This window comes from Camelus bactrianus, chromosome 29, assembly GCF_048773025.1.
Source record: "Camelus bactrianus isolate YW-2024 breed Bactrian camel chromosome 29, ASM4877302v1, whole genome shotgun sequence".
Lineage (NCBI taxonomy): Eukaryota > Metazoa > Chordata > Mammalia > Artiodactyla > Camelidae > Camelus > Camelus bactrianus.
In genome coordinates this window covers 6,659,556-6,679,886 of record NC_133567.1, presented here as the reverse complement: position 1 = coordinate 6,679,886, position 20,331 = coordinate 6,659,556, and the positions used below count along the sequence as shown (strand labels likewise).

General features: G+C 41.4%; 1 protein-coding gene across 4 annotated transcripts in view; it reads left to right on the top strand.

Moving 5' to 3' along the window:
• CA8 (carbonic anhydrase 8) overlaps positions 1–14,252 on the top strand; it is a 79,538-nt gene extending 65,286 nt beyond the window's left edge. For 3 of the 4 annotated variants that reach the window (XM_074355110.1, XM_074355107.1, XM_074355109.1), the window contains one exon: positions 10,613–14,252. The gene's annotated coding sequence lies outside the window, so the exon portion shown is untranslated. The other variant, XM_074355108.1, reaches the window with a different exon arrangement.
• The last annotated feature ends 6,079 nt before the right edge of the window (positions 14,253–20,331 follow it).

The following is a 20,331-nucleotide window of genomic DNA, read 5'->3' as shown; positions in this document are numbered from 1 at the left end:
AGAGAACATTTTGCAGTCATGGGCCAGCTTGTCTGTTGAACATTAATATACTATGATATCTTAAATACAGTAGATTTCATGACTTTAAACTTAATATGTTTTTCATAAGAAAATTACTGGGACCAGATTATCTCATCTAAACATGTTGTATTATGTCTTTTTCCCCATGGGTGCTCATTTCCGGTAATTTCCTCAAATCAGTTTTTAAATTTTATTTTTCCAGTTTGAGACGTGTTTAGAAAACATTATTCACGAAGAAGCATTCACTTCAGCGTCCTCCTCATTTACAGCCTGTTCTTTCTGGTTTCTCTTTTCCATGATGACGTTCGCAGAGACTAAGAGAGCATCTTCATCCTAGAACTAGGGAACAGTGGAAGCCCAGCACTCCCGGGGGCCTCCCAGGAGCCCACCTGCCGCTGGAGTCCTCACCCCTCAGCCTGCGGGGCTGCTCTCTTTGCGGGTGAAGCATCCACACTCACGGCTGCTGTTGGCACTGAATGCAGAGGAGCCGCTCAGTTATACCCCGACCCCGGGTCCCTCTGTTAAGTTCTAGAATTGGATGCGCAACTGTTTGCACAACTTTCCTTTCAGATGTGTCAGAGACATCTGACACTCACCATGTGAAAGACTGAATCTGTGATCTTCCTTCCCAGACTTGACTTTCTTCCAGTTTTCTTAGAAATTCAAGTCATGGTTGACACTTCTCTTCCCCGCCTCACCTCACGTTTCCAACCTGTCATCCAGTTTTGCAGAGTCGCCTTCTGGAAGCTCCCACATCCACCCGTGTCTCCATCTCTGCCATCACAAACCAGAAACCATAAATCGGCTGTCCCTTAGGCTGTTGCAGGAACACCCTCCCTCTCTTCCACGTAGGATTGATGGAGAAAGATTTATAAAAATAAAAGACACAGAGGACTTAGTGCACTCAGCCTTGTGTGTCAGCTCTGATTGATTGGTGTGAACTGTCTCGAGAGTGTTAAGGAGGATTCTGCATCCACAGCTGAGCACAGTGGGAAAGAGTGACATGACTCATCGGTGCCATCTGTTGGGGGCAGGTAGCGGTACTGTGGTTTGTTATTTCCATCCACAGTGGGAGGCAGGTTTACTGGCATCTGATTTAAATGTCTCAGCTATGAAGGTGAAGACTCTTTTGAAAGTGGGCTTTGGAAAATTTACCTGCATTAGATCTATTGATCCGTACCTGGATGTTAGCAGTTACCAAGGAAATACAGAGACGTGATCAAAAGACTGACGTCCCCTGACCTACCTTTTAAAAAAAAAGCTATTTTCACTTTATTTTGTGACAGTTATGCTCTGATGAACATATATAGCAGAGAGCTCACATATAGAGCAAAACCTAGGAAATCTGAAATCTCAGCACAGAAATGGAGTGATCTGAGGGTGATGATGGGGTCATGGCGTGAGATTGGAGAGGGACTTACCTGCCCCAACCCTTTGTTAGGGATAGAAGCCATCGCTCGAAGAGGGGAAGAGGGTAAGTGAAAGAAGAAACCATGTAAGAAAGATAGCTACTGACATGCCCCTGACAAGGGTGATAAATATTTTAAAAAATATTTTTTAAAAATACGCTGCACTGAAAGATTGTCAATTCAGCTGCATAGGTCTTGGGAATATTTCTATGTTAGAACAAATGGATTTGCCTTATTCTTTTTTTTTGGCTCCTTTCATTTTAATTAAGCAAACATGCCAGTTAAAACTCGTTTTGGTGGCATACCAGGCTAAAATAGTCTAGACAAGGGCTCATATCTTGGACAGAATCTGAAATACTTGTTGGATAATATGGAGGTTTCTCCAATCAAGATTGTTGCCTCTGCATAACACCATTATCAAAAGAAATTAATTGTTAAGAGAATAAGACCACCTTGGCTTTGGATGGGTCTGTTTTCTATTCCAGTGTTTCTTTAAACTCCTGCAGAATTTCTGAATTCTTGTGCTTTTGGTGGTTACAAACTCATAAAGGTTTTTAGGGATTGTCTGCAGAGACTGTTTTCATAGGCATCTTAGAAGCATGGAGTTGAATTGGATCCCAAAAGGCATTTAATCTAAGCTTCTGCTTGAAGAGATCTTTAAATTATTACAGATGGTTGCTCCATATCTAGAAACAAGCAAGCAGACAGATCTTTGTTGTGTGGGATTCCTGCTTCAGAGGGCTTTTGACTCCTGCATACTGCAGAAGGAAAAAAAAAAAAAGCCTCGTGAAATACTCTCCTGGTAAAGTATTCACTGAATCAGAACACCATTTTGATAGTAATATTTTTTATGGTTTGCCGTAAATGAGTATTTCTGATTAACGTAACTGGTTGCATTCCAAGGAGTCCCAGGTTTATGTTTTTCTTGTTTACACCATGTGAGAGTTCCTGTAACCTTTATGGTGCAGAGAAACTCATGTAATTTTTCACAGATACGAATGTTCGTTCTGATTTTAGTACGAGTAGAACCAATGGTTCCCTAATGGTATCTTTTCTTTAAAGAATGATTGTACTTAGTGAGTCCTAGCAATAAAATCACTGTAATGAGGAATAAAAGATTGTAAATAAGAATAACAATGTTATTAATCATCTAAATTGGTCATTTATGGCAGATTCCTGTACCTGAAATATTTCCATAGGAAATAATGCTAAAACCCACATTTACTTATAATTAGGCAGAATACAAACCTTCTCTCATTGTAATAGTTACGCAAATCCCAATCCAGCTTAATATCATTGACTTGGATTTCTGGACTAAAAGCATTAAGCTTGAACTAGAGAAAAATGTATAATATGTGCATTCAATTAAGAAGTAATTAGATACTCAATCACCCTTACAACACACCAGGGATGGCGGAGAAGGAAGAAAAATGTGACTCACTCTAGTGTAGCCAACAGTTTGGTTAATTAGTTTAGTGCTAATTGAGATTGAGAAAGTGTCAAAAGTATCGTAGCGTAGGTTTGCTTCCGAATGACTTTAAAAGCCAGATTTACTGTTTTATGGTACTTGGACGCAGAGTGAGGTGGAATACTCCAAGCAGAATGGCGTATCCTAGAGTTTTGGTTCACGTTTACAGACCCACTCTGAGTTGCACATACTAGTGGGCGGTGAAGGGGAGATAACGGATACTTTTTCACGTTTCAGACACTGGGCTGTATTTTATCTCTCGTCATCCTCACAGCCATACTGTGAGGCGTGTGTTTTTGTTTTCATTTTAGAGATAAAGACACTGAGGCTGAGAGGGGTTGAGTAGCTTCCTCAAGGTCACAGCCAGCATAGTGCAAAGCAGGGATTCACTCCCAGGGAGGCTGAACTGCAAGCCCGGAGCCCTTTTCACTAGACTGCATTTCGGATAACGAAAGGCAGACAGTTACGAAGTCCCCGTGTAACTCTGCCTCCTCATCTCTTTAGGGAGGTCCCTGGGAAGGAGATTTCTGGGGGAAAAGGACACGCGTGCTTTCATTTTTGGTGGCTCACCGCTGAGACACCCTGCCGAAGGGTCATGCTAGTTTATACTTACACCATGGATGGGAGGGGCTTTTGCCCTCTTTCAATCCCACTCTGTGTACTTTCCACTTCTTTCCCGTCTCCTTTTCACTCCTCGCTTTCCTGAAATGTGTTCATCTCCATCAGCCTACTAAAATTGCTGAGGCAATTGCTTTAATTTCTCTTTTTGTTCTCTGTTCCTCTGTCTCAAAATATAATACATGTTCCTGGCAGAAGATTCAAATAATACAGAACAAAATGAAGAAGCAGCCAGCATCCCTCAGACCCTCCTCTCTGGGGCCGCCGTCTCCAGCGCTGGGTGGACACGGAGGCTCCCCCCCCATGGTGCAGTGGGGGGTGGCTTGGGTACCATCCTGACTCCACCACTCATTGGCTGTGTGTGACCTTGAAAAAGTTGCTATCGTCTCTAAGTCTCTATTTTCATCACATAAAAGAAGGCCATAGTAGTACCGACCTCATAGGGTGGTTGTGGCAACACTAAGGGATAATGCAGTTAAAGTGCTTGACATATTTTTGGTCCACGTGTAAGTATTTAATAAACGTTACCTTCATCACTATTTTTGTTCTTGTGATTTCTCTCTGGGCATCTATCTTATTAGCACATGTAGACATATAATGTCCCTTATGGAATTATATTATGCAGGATATTTTTCTGTCTGATATATCTTTTCATGTCATTCAGTAGAGATATGTCATACTTTTAATGACTGTATGTAAGTTGCCTTTAATTATGTACTGAAATTTATTGAGCTGTTCCTCTGTCATTGTCCATTCTAAGTCATTTCCAGTACTTTGCTGTAATCAGCGGTACTGTGGTTAAGATATGCCTCTGTTTTCTTAAAAATGTCTTAGTAATGAGGTTACTGGGTCAGAGTTTTCATTGTAATACTGTCTATATGCGAATTGTATTACTTTATGTTCCCACTGACCATCTGTCCAAACTGCACGATTTTCTTCACCTTCTCCAACATTGAGTATTTTTACTTTTTTTTTTTTTAACGCCTTGCCAATCTGATTAAACATGACTTTGTTACATACATAGTAAGTATTTTGGTGAACACTTGGTTTCATTCCTGAATTCCCTGTTGTGTTGCATTAACCTGTCTACTCGTGGGCACCGACGACCGCATCTGTGGCGTTGTTGTGTATTCCAGTGTTTGGTAGCACAAGGTCCCTCACTAATCTCTTCTGCAGGATCTTCCTATTTCCACGTGCTTTGTTCTTCCAGATAAGCTGTAGCATCATTTTATCAGAAGGACTGAAACAATAAAAGAGAGGGTGAGGAAAGGAGAGAGAAAGAGGACGAGAGAAGAAGCATCTTGGTGAATGTTCTACTTGGATTGCGTTGAAGATGTAGAGTGATTTAAGGAGAATTGGTGTCTTTACAGCGTTGAATTTTGCTATCAAGGAACAATGCGTAGGTCTGTGTTTACTAAAGATTTTACGTTGTTCAGATGTTGTACAGTTCTCTCCTGTCAGTAGATTTACTACAGGATGCGCATTTGGGCTCCGGGGTCAGCCTGGGGTGTGGCTTGATGGGGAACCTGACATTTCCACCTGCTGCTCCACAGTGTGGGCCAATTATTGCCATGCTTTCAGCGTCAGTTTCCTCATCTATGAAGTGGGGGTACGGAGAGTCGTATCTCCTAGAGATGTGAGGATTAAGTGAAATAAGGTAAAATGCATAGCATGGTGCTTAGCAGGGGGTTGGCACTCAATCCATGTGGGCTCTGACTCTCATTATTGTTGTTTTGTTACCATCGTCAATTTTGACTGGTGCCATTTCCCATTACATTTTTATACTGGTTGGTATTTTTCCATGGGAAAAAAATAATTGCTTAAGTTTGTCCTTGGCTTCCTTACCAACCTTTCATATAGTTTCCAATAACATTTTTAGCTGACTGCTTTGAGTTTTCTAAATAGACCCTGATCACATCTGTGAATAATGAGAATTTCATCTTTTCCTTTCTAATTTTAATTGTTCGTATTTATTGTACCATCCAGAGCACACAGAATAATGTTAAATAATTAGCAGTGACATCTGGTACCGCCTTCTTATTTCTGATTTGCCTGGCTTTCCATTTCCAAATCCTGTGGCATCTTTTCCATCTTCTGTCCTTCAGAGCTTCAGAAGCAGTTGACATTGTTAGCCTCTTCCTTTCCCTTTCTTCTTATTCTCTTTATTTTCCTTCCTCCTGACCGCATACTGCTATTAATCAGTGCATTGAAAAAGTAGGTGACTATCTGCCCTTGCTTGTAACAGAAAGACATTTATTTTTAACCTTCTGTGTCATATGTGGCAGTGTTCTAGGGACTGTGTGCAAATATCAACATTATCAGGGTACAGCCTAGCACTGGGAGTGAGTCAGGGGACACAGCTAACTCCAAACCCGAGCAGCACAAGAAGACTGCCCCAGAGTGTTGTCCTAGCGGACAGGGGAAGGAGAGCCTTCCAAAAGGCAGCCTTCATGTCCAGCTGTTTCTTAAAGGGTTCTTCTTTTGGAGGTTTTATGCTGAATCATCTCACTTAAAGAGGGTCGTGTTAGTGGGTTATCCGTTAGCTGAGCCAGCTCAGTAGAAGCGAAGTTAGCCCCTCTGGGACCTGCAGTGGCCTCTGGGAAGGACACGTGTGTACAGGTGCTTTTTTTATTTTTGATAGCTTTTTGGGAAATTCTCCAATGGTGATTCGATTTGCACTCATTCCCTAGGATTTCTTCACAGGAGATAATTTAAGGTTCAGAAATAGTCATAGGAAAGGTAGCGTCTGTTATAATTATACTGAAATAGCTGATGATTTAGACAGCTTCTGAGGATTATGGCCATACTTCAAGGTCTCATTATGAACAATGATCATTGTATAATAGAAAAGTCCTTTTTATAGTTAAGCTTTCTTTTTATATGTAGATAAATGGATATTTGGAGGAAGTCCCAAAGGGGAGAGAGTCAGCCTAATTACCTTTGTATATTCAAGGTGTCATTTCTTTAGATTGTTTTACCAAATAAATTTATATTCTGAGTACCAAGTAAGTAGATTTATTATAGGAAGTTTAGAAAATATACAATGGTATCAAAAAGAAACTTTTTTATCAAATTATGATAATCAATTAAACAAAAAGGCAATTTCGTTTCCACCACAAAGTGCATTAAAATAACAGGAAGGAGACTTTTTTTTTTTAAGTTCAAAAACCTACAAGAGTAGAGAAAACAAAATAGGAGGCAGCAGCAACAATGTTTTGGAAGCTGGAAGCAGGTGGTTGTGTGGTGATGGAGGGAGCAGATGTGAGGGGCCAGGCTGCTTACGTGGCAGACTCAGAGTGTCGGGAGCTGGTGGCAAGACAGCTCTGGATGTTGGAGTGAAAGGAGGCTGACGTTGTCTGGATTTGTGAATAGCTGTTTGAGAAGCATTTACATTTCCAAGTCCCCTCCCAGTCTGTGGTGGATCCTGGAGGTCGTTATGCTGTGGCAGAGAGAGGGTCTCTCCCTCAGAGGACAGAGGCACGACTGAGGATCAGAGTATTTCATCAAAAGTAGTGATTAAATGACATCCGCACACCTCACGTGCTCCTCCTCCCCGACCCGGCCATCAGCGTCCTGGCAGAAAGACCTCTACTCAGGTAGGGGCCGGAGGGATCTTTCTGGAAGATCTGAACAAGCCCAGGAACTTCTCTAATGAAACAGCCCTGCCGGCTCACCCTGGGGTGAGGGCAGGACAGGTAAGCCTCCCCAGGTGCTCAGAGCCTCTGCTCTGGTTCTCTTGGAGCAGCTGTTCCCATTTGCAGGGATGAACAGTTAAAGGTATTTGAAAAAGGCCTATTACATATAAAACCCCAAAATAAACAGAAGAAGGCAAGGGATAAAAAATAAATACTGAGGAAAAGAAAAACTTCAAAAAGGTAATCATTCCTATCTTCAGAGAGGTAAGGAAAGAAATGGTAACCCTGAGACAGGACGAGGATGCTATTTAAAAAAGGAATATCAGGGGAAAAGAAACAAGAGCGTTTGGAAATTGGAAACATTATAGCAAAAATGAAAAAATGTATAGCAGAATCAGAAGGCAGAATTGAAGAAATTTCTCATAAGAGCTCTCAGGCAAAAACAGGAGAGAATAAAATAAGAAAATTGGAGGACAATCTAGGAGGTCTGTTACCTAAATAATAGGAAATCCGTAGAGGCAGCAGAGGAGGTTTGGAAGAGGACCAGCAACAAAGCCTTTCAGAGCATTTTCTCAGAGCTCAGACATAAATTTACAAGTTGGAAAGATCCCCTGAACTTCTAGTGTCGTAGGTCAGAATATACCCACACCAAGGCACTATCATTGTGAAACTTCTGAACAGCGAGGGAGAAATTACAGGGAGAAAAAACGTCAGAAATAAAGAACCTGGAATTTATTTGTTAATTTTTTAAATTGAAGTACAGTCCATTCCAGCGTGTCAGTCTCCAGTGTGCAGCTCAATGTCCCAGTCACGCTTTGGAATTTGATCATCGGATTTCTCAACAGCATACTGGAAGTTACAAGTCAGGGAAGCACGATCTTAAGAATTCTGAGGGAAACTTGCAACCCACCTGCAGTCCCTGACCCAGGCATGCTTTCAATAGTCATGGCCAGGTACCAAGGTCATTGAAAATTTACTTCCCAGGGAGTGACTGCAAGATGTGCTTCACCAAAATGGAGTCAGCCAAGAAAACATACGTGGGATTCAGGAAACAGGGAACCCGACAACGGAGAAGGACAAGGGAGGTTCCCAGAATGATGGTGAAGTGAGGCTGTTGGCATAGAGGGTGTGAGTCCAGATGCGAGCAGATGAGAAGGTTCCAGAACAGCTTCTGGAAGATGAAGTTGATAGACTGCATGATGTCTTAACTTCTTGAGAAGAGAGTCAGACAACTGTAGGCCATTTTGGATGGAATCCATAGAAGACTAAAGTAGAAAAAAAAAAACCCTCAAGGTATTTATTCATTCTAGAGAAAACAAAAAGTTGTACAGGAAAGGAAAATTCATGATATATTAATACATGGAACTCATTTGTTTACATTTACATCATCACAATAATAGAATATTATTGATTGAGTTGAATATTGATCCAACCACAATTACTCTATAATTGTCTTGGGAGCGTGGAGTGAAGAGAAGGGTTTACAGTGTATGGGTGATGTGTGTGTGTGTGTGTGTGTGTGTGTAGGGGGCTGACAGGCTGGCAGGAGGAAAGGAAAGGGTCACATTGTCATTCTCCATGGGGAAAGTTGACAGGCAATACTAAAACAGAAAACTGAAAAGGAATAATACAATCGCACCAATTATGGTTGTCAATAAAATAATCAGCTAAAAGAATTGAGGAGGAGAAGGTGGGTGACGTTTGGGACAAGGGACTGATAGTTTTTGTAACAAACCCTTTAGGACTAGTTAACTCTTTAAACTGGGTGCATGTATAGTTTTGATATAAAAAGTTAAATCAAATAGGAGCAATTGCTACCGTCATTTTGTTACACTTCTCAGCGTTTGTATGCATATATTGTGTGCACACACACACGTACACACATGCATTTCCTTGGAGTGTTTGCTTGAGGCCAGATGTTGTGTTGGGCTTTGGAAACACAGTGCAGGTGGAATCAAGTATGATTCCGTCTCATGAAAACGTTCTCTGATATGCTGTAAGTAAATTTCAAATACTTGATATGGAAAATAATAGGCCGTGCTATAGTTCAGTTTTCAGCTAGTGAGGTATCTGTAAAGTCAAATTGTCACTAGGAGCTCAGTTATGTGCCTGGGAGGCACTGTTGTCACATTATAACTGTCATCATATTCCATTCTCACACAAACCCTACAAAGGAGGTACTGTTATCTGAGGCTCCGAAGGGGTCAGCAGATTGCTTAAAATCTTACAGGAGTTTGGTGGCAGAGCTAGGATTTGAACTTGAGTCTTTCTGGTTGCACATCCACACCCTAGACCGTGATCAGTTGAAACATTTTTCCAGGTAACCTGGTATCTTGCAGTGAACAGGGTCAGGCATCGTCAGTCAGTTTTACGTTGATCCTTTTGATTTATAATTTGTTGTGTTATAGTTGTCAAATACATACATAAACAAGGTCCTGTTCTACCTTTGAAATCATTTCTTTGAGGCATAATCTTAAAGATTTGGTCATGACTCACTCTTACTTGAAATCTAGTTTGGAAATATGTATCCTAGCATTATTCATGTTGTCTAACAAATTGTTCTAGAAAGTATACATATTTATATAAACATGTGCATACGTGTGTGGACACGTGTACGTCCATGTGTACAAGCAAATCCATACATACACCGTGTGTGAACAATTTAAAAGTATTCCTTTGTATCATAATTTATTAAGAAAGGAAATTAAGTTTTTTCCAGCCTTTTGTTGTCGTGAATATCCTTACACATAAGATCTTTGCATGATTAGATGACTGTATCTCTATCATAAGTCCAAGAAGTATAATTCTGGGTCAAAAGTATATGCATTCTAAATTTTATTAGGTTTTTTTTTTTTTTTTTGCCCAAAAGATTGGACTGGTTTATGTTTAGCAACTGTATGAAAGTGTCGGTTTCCCCAGTCCCATCTCTGGCACCATGAGTAGATATATTGAACTAAAATCCTAGCTGAATGGAAAGATTATTCATTACCTTAGAAAGTACCATTCATCCTTGCGTTATTCTGTATTTATTATTTCTTCATAAATTTAATACAATTATAAAGTTATTCGGGGACTTGGAAGAAGGAGTCTTTTGCACACATGAAATTTGCAGTTGTTACACATGAAATTAATGGCAGTAATTAAAAACTTTATTATTGTGCATGACATATAAAATTTTTGTTTAGAAAACAGTTCAGGCATTCACTTCCTTTTTTGGTTGAGAAATACGTGTTTTGGTAAAATTTTGAGCTAATAGATTCTACCGTAGAAATACCACTATGGTAGACTTTGTGGAAGAATTGCAAAGATGACAAACTTGAGGATGGAGATATTTTTGAAATTTCCACATTTTCTTATGAAATTTCTAGTTTCTACTGTCTCTTGTTGGACGGTAAGAAGACGTCTCAGTCAGCTGGGGAGAAATGCCCGTGCATAATCAGTTCCCTCTTTTTTGCCTAAAGGAGGAAGACAGTGGTCCTATAGCGCCCTTGGATGAGAGGCGGAAAATCTGAGCTACAGCTTCGATTTATCCTTGAAGCCTGCGTTGTTTGCCTTCATCTAATCCAGCTCTGATGGACATCTGTGACAGCTGCCTGTACACGTGCTCTTACAAAATATTAGAAATGGCTGTACATTAAAGGAAACCCCATATTATTATATCCACATCACTGCTGCTAATATCCATATTTCTGCACAGACTGTTCATTGCTTATGTGTAGAAGAAGTGAAACTAGTTCTCAGAGTTACTATTAATATGAATGTATATCGTGTATTAATACTGAGACTGGAAAAATACATTTCCAGCGTTAGCAGTCCTTCATTTCCTGTCCCCAACAGAAAGTTCACTCATTTGGAGAATAATGTAATTCTCGATAATAAAATGAGAGTTTTGATCAAGAACAGCATACAGCTTCACAATGGAATGTTAAGGGTTAGTAAAAGTCATGTTACTTTTCAACCCTCATTCCATGATTAATGTCAGGGTGATTTGTTATAGAACACAATATGGGAGTTCATGCAAGAACATAATACTCACTTTGTATATTACTTTCTTAGTTAAGGGATTTAATTGAATATATGAATCTAATCATATTTATTTGATGTATTAGAAGCTGTCATTTCTAGGAATTTGAGAAAGGTATGAGAAGCAAATAGGGTAAAACGAAAGTGGATACTTTATTTTTTATTTTCCATGATAGAAACAGAAATTTCATGGTCTTCTATCATAATTTAGTGTTGTACATTTTGTAAGACTTTAGAATATATTATTCTATAAATTCCACTTCAGTATATTGAGACGTTTCTTTTACAGATGACCAACAATATCCTTATTTTAATTAATTTAAGTGCAACTGGCAAATTTAAGCATATGCTTAGATGTGGTTGAATGTGACAGAATGAGATGATTTATGTAAAGCAGTAGAGGGCCGGGCGTACGACACATACTTAATAAATGTTACTTCTTGTTGTTATAATTATTGTTGTAAAACTAAAGACTTTAATACCATAGACCCCTTTGGAGGGGTTTTGTGATGCAAAATATCTAAGTTAGAAATAATACAGATGGAATAAGTGTGTGTGGAGAGATTTTGGATGTCTTGGGTAGAGGTTGTAGTAACGAAAGTGTTAAATACAAATAAAAATCACACCAAGAATCCCTGAAAGTGGAAGCAGAGAAGGCTCGTGGTGGAGCCTTGGGCGGGGAGAGAGAGGAAGCGGAGGCTGATGGAGGGTCAGGATGCGTCACAGCCCTGGACCACGTTAGGGTGGCTTCAGGCAGAGCCTCTGAGAGGCAAAGGCAGCCCTGGGTTCCTCTTTTCTGTGGTTTCTTGTACACAAAAATGAGGAAATGACTGCAAAAACTTGACGTATTTAAACACATATCTTACTTAACTTGATACCACACTTGCCCACATTGGCTGCAGTTGTATCCCCATGGGTGAGAGGCTGTGGGTGGCTGGCGCCCCTCTGGTAGACCCTGAGCTCAGGCCCTGGAAGTGAGCAGTACCAGGCGCCCACATTCTTCACCCCTGAAAGGTTGGTCCTGAATAGCCAGGGACTCTTTTAGACTCAGCTTGTGGTGGTTCCTGCAGTCTCCAACAAGTCGTCCCTGAAAAATACAAAATAAACCAAAGTAACACCAAAGCTAATTCAAACGGCTTTCAGGGTAATATCTAGTAGCTCATGTTTCCCTTCCAAAATATATATATATTTTAATTGAAGCATCAAGTTTATTTACTGTATATTTTCTGAATCAAAAGACAAATGAAATACTTGGTTTAGCTTGTGGGTCTCCATGGGTGGGACTGTGTGGATCTCAGCCTTTAATTTTGGGAAACCCCTTCATCCCCGAAATAGGTACCTGAGACTCAGACTATGAAAGCTGGTTGTAGTGATGCTTTTGTAGGAGTGAAGCTGAGAGAGTAATTTGCCAATCAGCAAAAGCGCAAATGACTGATCACAAGTCTATGCAGTTCTGATGGTGGCGTGGGAAAGAAAAGTTGAAGGTATGTGATGGGCCCATCAATTGAGGAAGGAGCCTCCTCTAAGGCAAAGTGTGTGTAGGGGGTTAACTAGGGATACGGGACAAATTTCACAGATCTTAAAATTTAATTTAGGGTGGGTTTTGTTTATTTAACATAGGGGAAAAAAAAGGCAAACGGGTTTTTTATCACATAGTTAACAATATATAAGCACCCCTAATTCATGGTAATTAATGTAGCTGATGGTGTGTAAAGTAATACTGATTTGTTAGTTTGTTAGTTAAGATAATTTGAGCCTTTTTGTTGGTCAGTTTGGCTAAAAGACTTGCTGATTTTGTTTTTTCTCTCAAGGAACCAACATTTGATTCTGTTGGTTTTCTCTACTGTGTTTCTATATAATCTTTATTATTTCCTTCCTTCTGCTTGTTTTGGATTTATTTTGTACTTCTTCCAGTATCTTAAGGTGGAAGTTTAGGCTATTGGTTTGAACTTTTTAAATAAAGGCATTTATAGTTATAAATTTTCCTCTAAGCATTGCTTTAGCTGCATCCTGTAAGTTTTGTTTGTTACGTTTTTGTTTTATTTCATCCCAAAGTATTTTCTAATTTGCTCTGTGATTTCTTCTTTGACCCAATGGTGTTTTAGAAGTGTGTTGTTGCTTAATTTCCACGTATTTATGAATTCCCAAATCGTTGTTATTGATTTATAATCTCTGTCATAACATACTTTGTGGGATTTCAATTTATTGAGGCATGTTTTATGGTCTAGCATACGGTTTATCCTGGAGAATGTTCCATGTGTACTTAAGAAGAATGTGTATTGTGCTGCTGGTGGTGGTGTGTCCTGTTAGGGCTCGCTGATCTGCCTATTTCTATCTGTTACTGAAAATGGGATAGTGAAGTCTCCAGCTATTACTGTTGAATTACCTGTTTCTTGCTTCAGTTTGGTCAGTTTTTCTTCCTGTATCTTGGGGCTCTGTTGTTACATGTATATCTGATGGAGTTATCCTTTTATCTTTATAAAATGTCTCTCTCTATCTCTAGCAACATTTTTGCTTTATTTATTTAAACACTATACACTTTGTATGACATTATTATAGCTGCTCCAGCTTCCTTATGGCTGCTGTTTGCATGGCATATCTTTTTCCATCTTTTTGCTTTCAGTCTGTTTGATTTTCGAATCTAAAGTTTGTCTCCTGTAAACAGCTTCTAGTTGGATCTTGTTTTTCCATCCAGCCTGACAGTCTCTGTCTTTTGATTGGACTGGTTAACCCATTCACATTTGATGTTAATGTTGACATAGTTGGGTTTATGTCTGCCATTCTGCTTTTTGCTTTCTACCTGTCTCATGTCACTTTTGTTGTTGTTGTTGTTGTTAACCTGTCCTTCCTTTATATTAAGTGACTATTTTCCAGTGTACTAGGTCTTTTTTCCCCTGCTGTTATTTTCCAGTGCACTCTTTCAGTTGTTTTAATGATTTAAAAAAAAAAAACTTTCTTTGGAGTTTATTTTCTTAGTGGTTGTTCTAGGGCTTACCATACACATGTTGATTTAGCAGAATCTACTTCAGATTTGTATTAACTGAATTACAATGAGATATTAAAAGTGTTGCTCCTGTATTTCTCTATTCCTCTTCTCCCTTTTTGCGCCATTATTGCTCTACATAGTGCATCTAGATATGCTGCAAACCCAACAGTATATCGCTATGATTATTACTTTATCTAATAGTCTGTCTATGGCTTGCTTTTCCCAGGGTGAAACTTCCACCCTATGGATGAGCTGGGGCAAAGGTGATAAGCTTCAGCATTTTCAGCCTGCTGCCCCTGGTGCAGAATCTCTGCTCTGTGAGTGGGGGCTGAGTGGATGCAGGGGGCCTATAAGCTCTTGGAATTTAGCCTGGGCAGGCCTTTTTGGTATCCCTTAATGAGGAGTTGAGGGAAGAGGGAGCCCCATCTTCCTGGCCGTACCCACTTAGAGTGAATATTTAATCATGCTGAGCTGGAGTGGGGGGAGGGAGATAGTACATTTATGGCTCAAGTTCCAGATCACTGAGGTTTAGGAGATTTTCTTGAATAGATTTTTCTCCATTTGCTGTATGTCCTTAGGAAGATTTCCAGACACTTTAAATTTCTTCTTCCTTTTTCATTCTATCAGGTAAGGTGGTTTTGCTGAGCAGCAGGTCGTGGAGTTCCTCACATGGCCATTCTGGGTGTAATTCTTTATCATCTAAGATGGTACATTTCTCAAAATGTCAAGCTATCAGTTTCCCTTTGGAATTTTCACTTGCGTAAGCTTTTTTATTTTTATTTTTTTCAAACCTGTGTGTCAGATATCACCATTGTGATTGAGGGCAGACTCATGCTTTTGGGTAACTTAAAGTTTCTTAAAATGAGCATGAGGTTGACTTAGCAATAATAATCATTAACTTATTGAGTGAATTATTCAGAAATTTTCTCCTTTTAATCTCTCTACTTAGCTAATTAATGAAAAGCAGTTACTTAGTCTGTGCGGATCAATGATTTTTTAAGTCTGACTTGTACAAACTGAACCCCAGGACGGCATGCCCAAAGATCGACATGCGGTAAACGTCAGTTTTAGAATCCATCCTGTTCTGCAGGAACACATTCATACAGCAAGTACAGACACAGTACACGGCAACCTGCGCTTGTGTGATACGGAATATTATCTTGGGTCGTAGTATGGAGTGTCAGGTACAAGAGGAGGCCTTGCACGCCGATGATGCAATGCAGCCTCCAAGGATGTGCTCACAGAAACCGTCATTCCTTTCTCCTCTGTTCCTTTCCTGTGTCGTCTCCTGCACTACTTCTGTGTGAAACTCTTCACCGGCACTCACTGAGGTAGCCACCCATCAGCCTTTTTTTTTTTTTTTTTTTTTAAGAAAAAGATTAAAAACAACACAGAAGAAAGGATCTTAAATTGGAACTTTCGTGTTGTGTCAGACTCAGATTACACTTTACTGAATTATGCGAGAAGCCGTACGCCTCGGATCGCACGGGAATGCCCGTTCGGGAATGACCCTATTGAGGTTTAAGAAGCTTTTTTCAGTTTCTGAAACGTCGTTGAATCCGCATAAGCTACCGGCTTGTAATGCTCTCGGCACCTCTCGCCCTCCAGTGGAGCCCTGGTTTTAGTGAGCCGGCAAAACTTAGGAAGTTTCTTAGAGCTGCTCCAAAGACCTGGATATACACTTTTTTTTCCCACTGAACTCCCTTTTGGGCCTGATTCATTTCCAGGACAACTCTACTGCACTATTCCTTTGATGAACTTTAATTGCTTTCAAATTATATTGGAATTCAGTCAACCTCAATAGGAATTTCCATGTGAAATTATATTAGAACCTGGCCCAGAGGGGTTTTTAAAAAAATGCATATTAAAGTCTATACATTGCGTGAAAAAACATTTTATCTTTCATAATAGAAAGATGCTTCTTTATGACATAAAGGGAATCTACAGTGTTATTATAGCACAAGGCTGGGATGAAAATTAACTCCTTGAAATTTCCGTCACATTACGTACATTTCCTAACAAATGCTGTTTTGAGCAAATCTCATTTGAATGAAATAACCTTAATACCAAAAAACCATTATAATATACATGATTTCTTTTCCCTTTTTTCCTACTCGTACTTAGAAATTATCTTCAGTGTGACATAGTTTCAAGAGTTTAATAAATACACGGGGGGCCCTATTAAAAAATTGGCACGCATGCCTAGTGAAGTCTTTTATGAGGAGCTCCCTCTGCTCGGAGGTTCGGGGACTGCCACCGCCAAACGCAGCCTCGACACAGAACCCGAGATGTGAAGCAGTCTGGGAAGAGCAGGAACCAGGTAAGAAAAACCTGCAGATCTTTATTTTCTAAACCCACTCAAACGGAATGTGAATACAGTTCTTCCTGTGGGTAAACGGGTCTTCCTAGGAAGAGGAATTAACGCTTCTAGAGTGCCCAGGAGGTGCTTTTCTCATTTCTGTAAGTGTGAGAAATGCCTTAAGTGGCACTCAGGTGTGCAAGCAGCAGGATGAGCAGTGAACTCCGAGGAGCAGGGCATCTCCTGTAGGCAGGACCATCGTGACTGTTAGTCTGCACAAAACCCCGTATTTGAAAACATGACGACGTTGATTAGACCTATTGCTTCTCAATGCGGTTGTGACCCTTGGGCTCCAGCCTTGTGTTCCTCTGTTCTCAAGCCCCTCTGAGGAGACAAGAGGCCTGTTTCTTTTTCTTTATTCTTAATACTTAAATCTTAAGATGTTTGTTTGTATTATTTTAACACTCATGGGACTCTCTGAACGAGGCTTTGCTATATAATTGCTCCATCACTTATAGGAATGCCTAATGTACAAAAGAAGCTCTCTCACCATATAGTTATATTTTAGTTGTTTCTGAAAGCATGCAATCACTCATTTGACAGCTGTTTATTGAGAACTTTAAAAAACCCCAGGCACTGTGCTTGGAGATAGTGGGGCACTGATGAACGGTGCAGAAGCAGTCCCTGCCCTGGCGGGGCTGACAGGCATTAAGTGTGCAGGCTGCCTGGCGACCCCAGCTTGCCAGCCCATTCCGCTCTCTTCCTGGAGACTTTGCAGTGTCCGTGCTTCTGTGTTCAGCCTCTCAGTGTCCCAGGGCTATACCGATCTCCCCAGATCTCATTTCATATCCAAGATGATTAGGAGTGGTGACATCCAGTTACAGCTTTCCCTTCTCCAGTCAACACCAGGGGGTGGCTTTTCTCTAACCTTTAATAGTGATATGAGAAAACAGCAAACATTGAAAACTCTCATGACTTGCTTCTCTTCTTCCTTCTACAGCTGCTATTGCTGTAAATTAAACATGGCTGTGAACGTCTGACATTTCTCTCTTGGCAGCGCGGGGGACGTGGTGCAAGCCGTTGTCTGTTTATTCAGCACACATTTACTGAGTTCCTACTATGTGTCAGTTAGTGTGCTGGTGCTAAGAAAACTCAATTCTTGCCCAGAACACTCCTATTTATAATTCAGAGCATCTTCTAAAACCCATATTAGTGGCACAAATTACATGTTCAAAAAGGAAAAAAGTGCACCCCGAGTGTTTCATGAAGGTGGCACAGGACTTAAAAGCTGGAGAAGCAGGTGAGGAGAAGGGGTCCAGGGATGCAGAGCAGCAGGAGAGAAGGTGTGAGGACAGTGGAGCAGGCCGGTGACTACAAAGTTGGTGCTGAGTCAAAATATACACATGAGCGTGGAGAGACGCGACGATAAAAGGCGGGATGAAGGAAGCGGACTGAGCAATCTGAGGGCGAGGTTATGAAATGTGACCTTTATTTGTAGGACAGAACGAGTCTGTCATGCAAGTTCATTTCTGAGCCCTTGAGTAGCAGGCTCTGAAACAGACCCTGGAGAGACTGGAAGACAAATGGGCACAACGATTGCCCGCAACTAGAGGCAGTGACGACCCAGGGCAGTGTTGAACGTGACGTTGGTGCTTTTGGGAGATTAGTGCCCCGTGTTACTCGTGGCGGACTGGCTTGGGGCCGGCAAGCCTGTCACCCAGAGGTGTGAGCGAAAGGGGGGCAAGATCAGGGCTGAGAAGCGAGACAGAGAAGCAGACGAGTCAGGACAGGTGCCTGCTCTGTGCTTGGGAGCTGGTGTCCGAGGCTGCCTCGACTCCTTCATCTCAGGCTTTCTCCTCTTCATCTACAAATAGATGAGCCCAGACGGGAGCCAGCTGCTGCTCCCAGCTTCCTATCTGGGGAGAGTCATTTGCACGTTTCGTGCATTAACTCCTCAGGCTCCAAGAAATACAAACTAGCTCTCTCTCTCTTTAAATGTCTTGCTGGTCAATTGTCCTTAAAAGAACTCTACTGTGCTCACATCAGATCCTCCCAGGTGGCACCGAAGCCCCTCGAAGGGCTGACAGACTTCCCAGCGAGACAAAGGATTCTGAACTTATTACCAGACACAGGCAAACCTCACTGACACCTAAATACACGTTTACTTTTCTTCTTTGAAGTGTTGACTCTAACCTGCGGGCACCCCCCGCCTCCCCATCTTTTCTCAGCAGTCGTCGCTGAATTTCCAGGATTTCACAGTAAACGTATCTGTGACCTGGAAAACCACCAGTAACATCTTGGTTTTTAACATTATCCCAAAGGCACATCTCTTTCTTTAGAACGTGCAGACGACGAGCTGTTCCGGGGTCCTGCACTCCGGCTGGGCGTGTCTTCTTGATAAAAACTGACGGGCGGGTGGTTGTCCCTGCAGCTCCTGAGCCTGTTTGCGTTTTCTAAGAGGATGCCTGGGTCAGCTGTGGCGCACCCAGGGCCTGCATTGCGGCCTCAGCATCCGGGAATCCTGCCGGGCTGTTTCCCTCCAGGTCCGCCACGTCTCGTCCGTGCAGCATAAGACAGATCTAAAAGGACATCTGCGAGGCCACGCTGAGATGTGCTCTGTGTTGCTCCGCCGGCTCATGCAGAGCTGGGGGTACCTGGTGCCTGGGGAGGCTCAGGGCAGAGCCGGGAGGGCGGGGAAGCCCACCCGGGGCTCTGGCCCTGGGCTGCACCTTACCTTGTCAGCGTCAGCATTTTCTAGCACTCGTTTCTGTTTGTTTGCAAACAGTCCTCCTTTTGAATACTTGTATTCCTTTAAAAATTGATTTAGTCTCCCTGCTCTGGGCCACCCGAGTGACTTTTCATTGCATGGAAACTGGTGCACTTTCTCGTTCTGATGAGTATTTCTCTTTAGAATTAATTTCAGTCATTTCTTCTCTTCGTCTCCTAGCAACTCACAAACATTACATGGAGACGCTAGTTGATATGATGTATTGGATCTTTAAAAAACCATTATGTCTCTTCCTATTCCATAATTATTACTTAAAAGGTTATAAAGTTATACTTTTTTCTTATTCAGACGTGAACATAAAAAAAAGTGTCATTCTGTTTACATGGTAAATACAGGGGGAAAAAAATGACCAGGATGAGTTTGTGGTGTCCACATGTTGGTGGGTTTTCTTCAGCCTCTGCAAATACAAAAACAGTGCTAGTATTTTTCTTTTACCTTAAACCTACCAGAGAAACGGAGCCTTTAGCCATTTTTCGATTAGCTGAGTCATTCTTTTTCCAGTGGCCTGACAAGTGTGCTGCCCGGAAGCCTTCTCCCTTGGTGCTGGAGCGATGGACCCTGCCTGGTACCCTGCATCCCTGCAGTGACGTCTTCCTCTGCACGAGCCTTCTGAAATGACTGTGGGTGGGTAACCTGTCTTAAAAGGACAGCCTTCTGTGATGCGTCACGCTGGTGCTGCCGCAGTGGGCATAGCTGCATAAGACAAAAGGGCTTTTTCCAGCTTTGTGTGAGTCATGACTCAAGAATTTAAAGACGCGGAATCTGTTCTTTCAGCACAAAGCGCTCCAGTTAAAGTTAGTGAAAGTCACGCGTTTTACCTTCAAGCCAGACAGGATGCCTCAGTCTTTCCCCAGGAATCCTAGATTATGAAGGAAGAGTGTCTGTAACTTCTTTTCTCTTTGTAGTGAAGCAGAATGGAATGATGGCACTCAGGCAGAAGCTGGCAACATTTATACATTTTTTTTTAGTGGGGGGGGTAGGTAATTAGATTTTTATTTTATTTATTTATTTAAATAGAGGGACTGGAGATTGAACCCAGGACCTCTTGCTTGCTCAGCACGCGCTGTACCTCCGAGCTCTACCC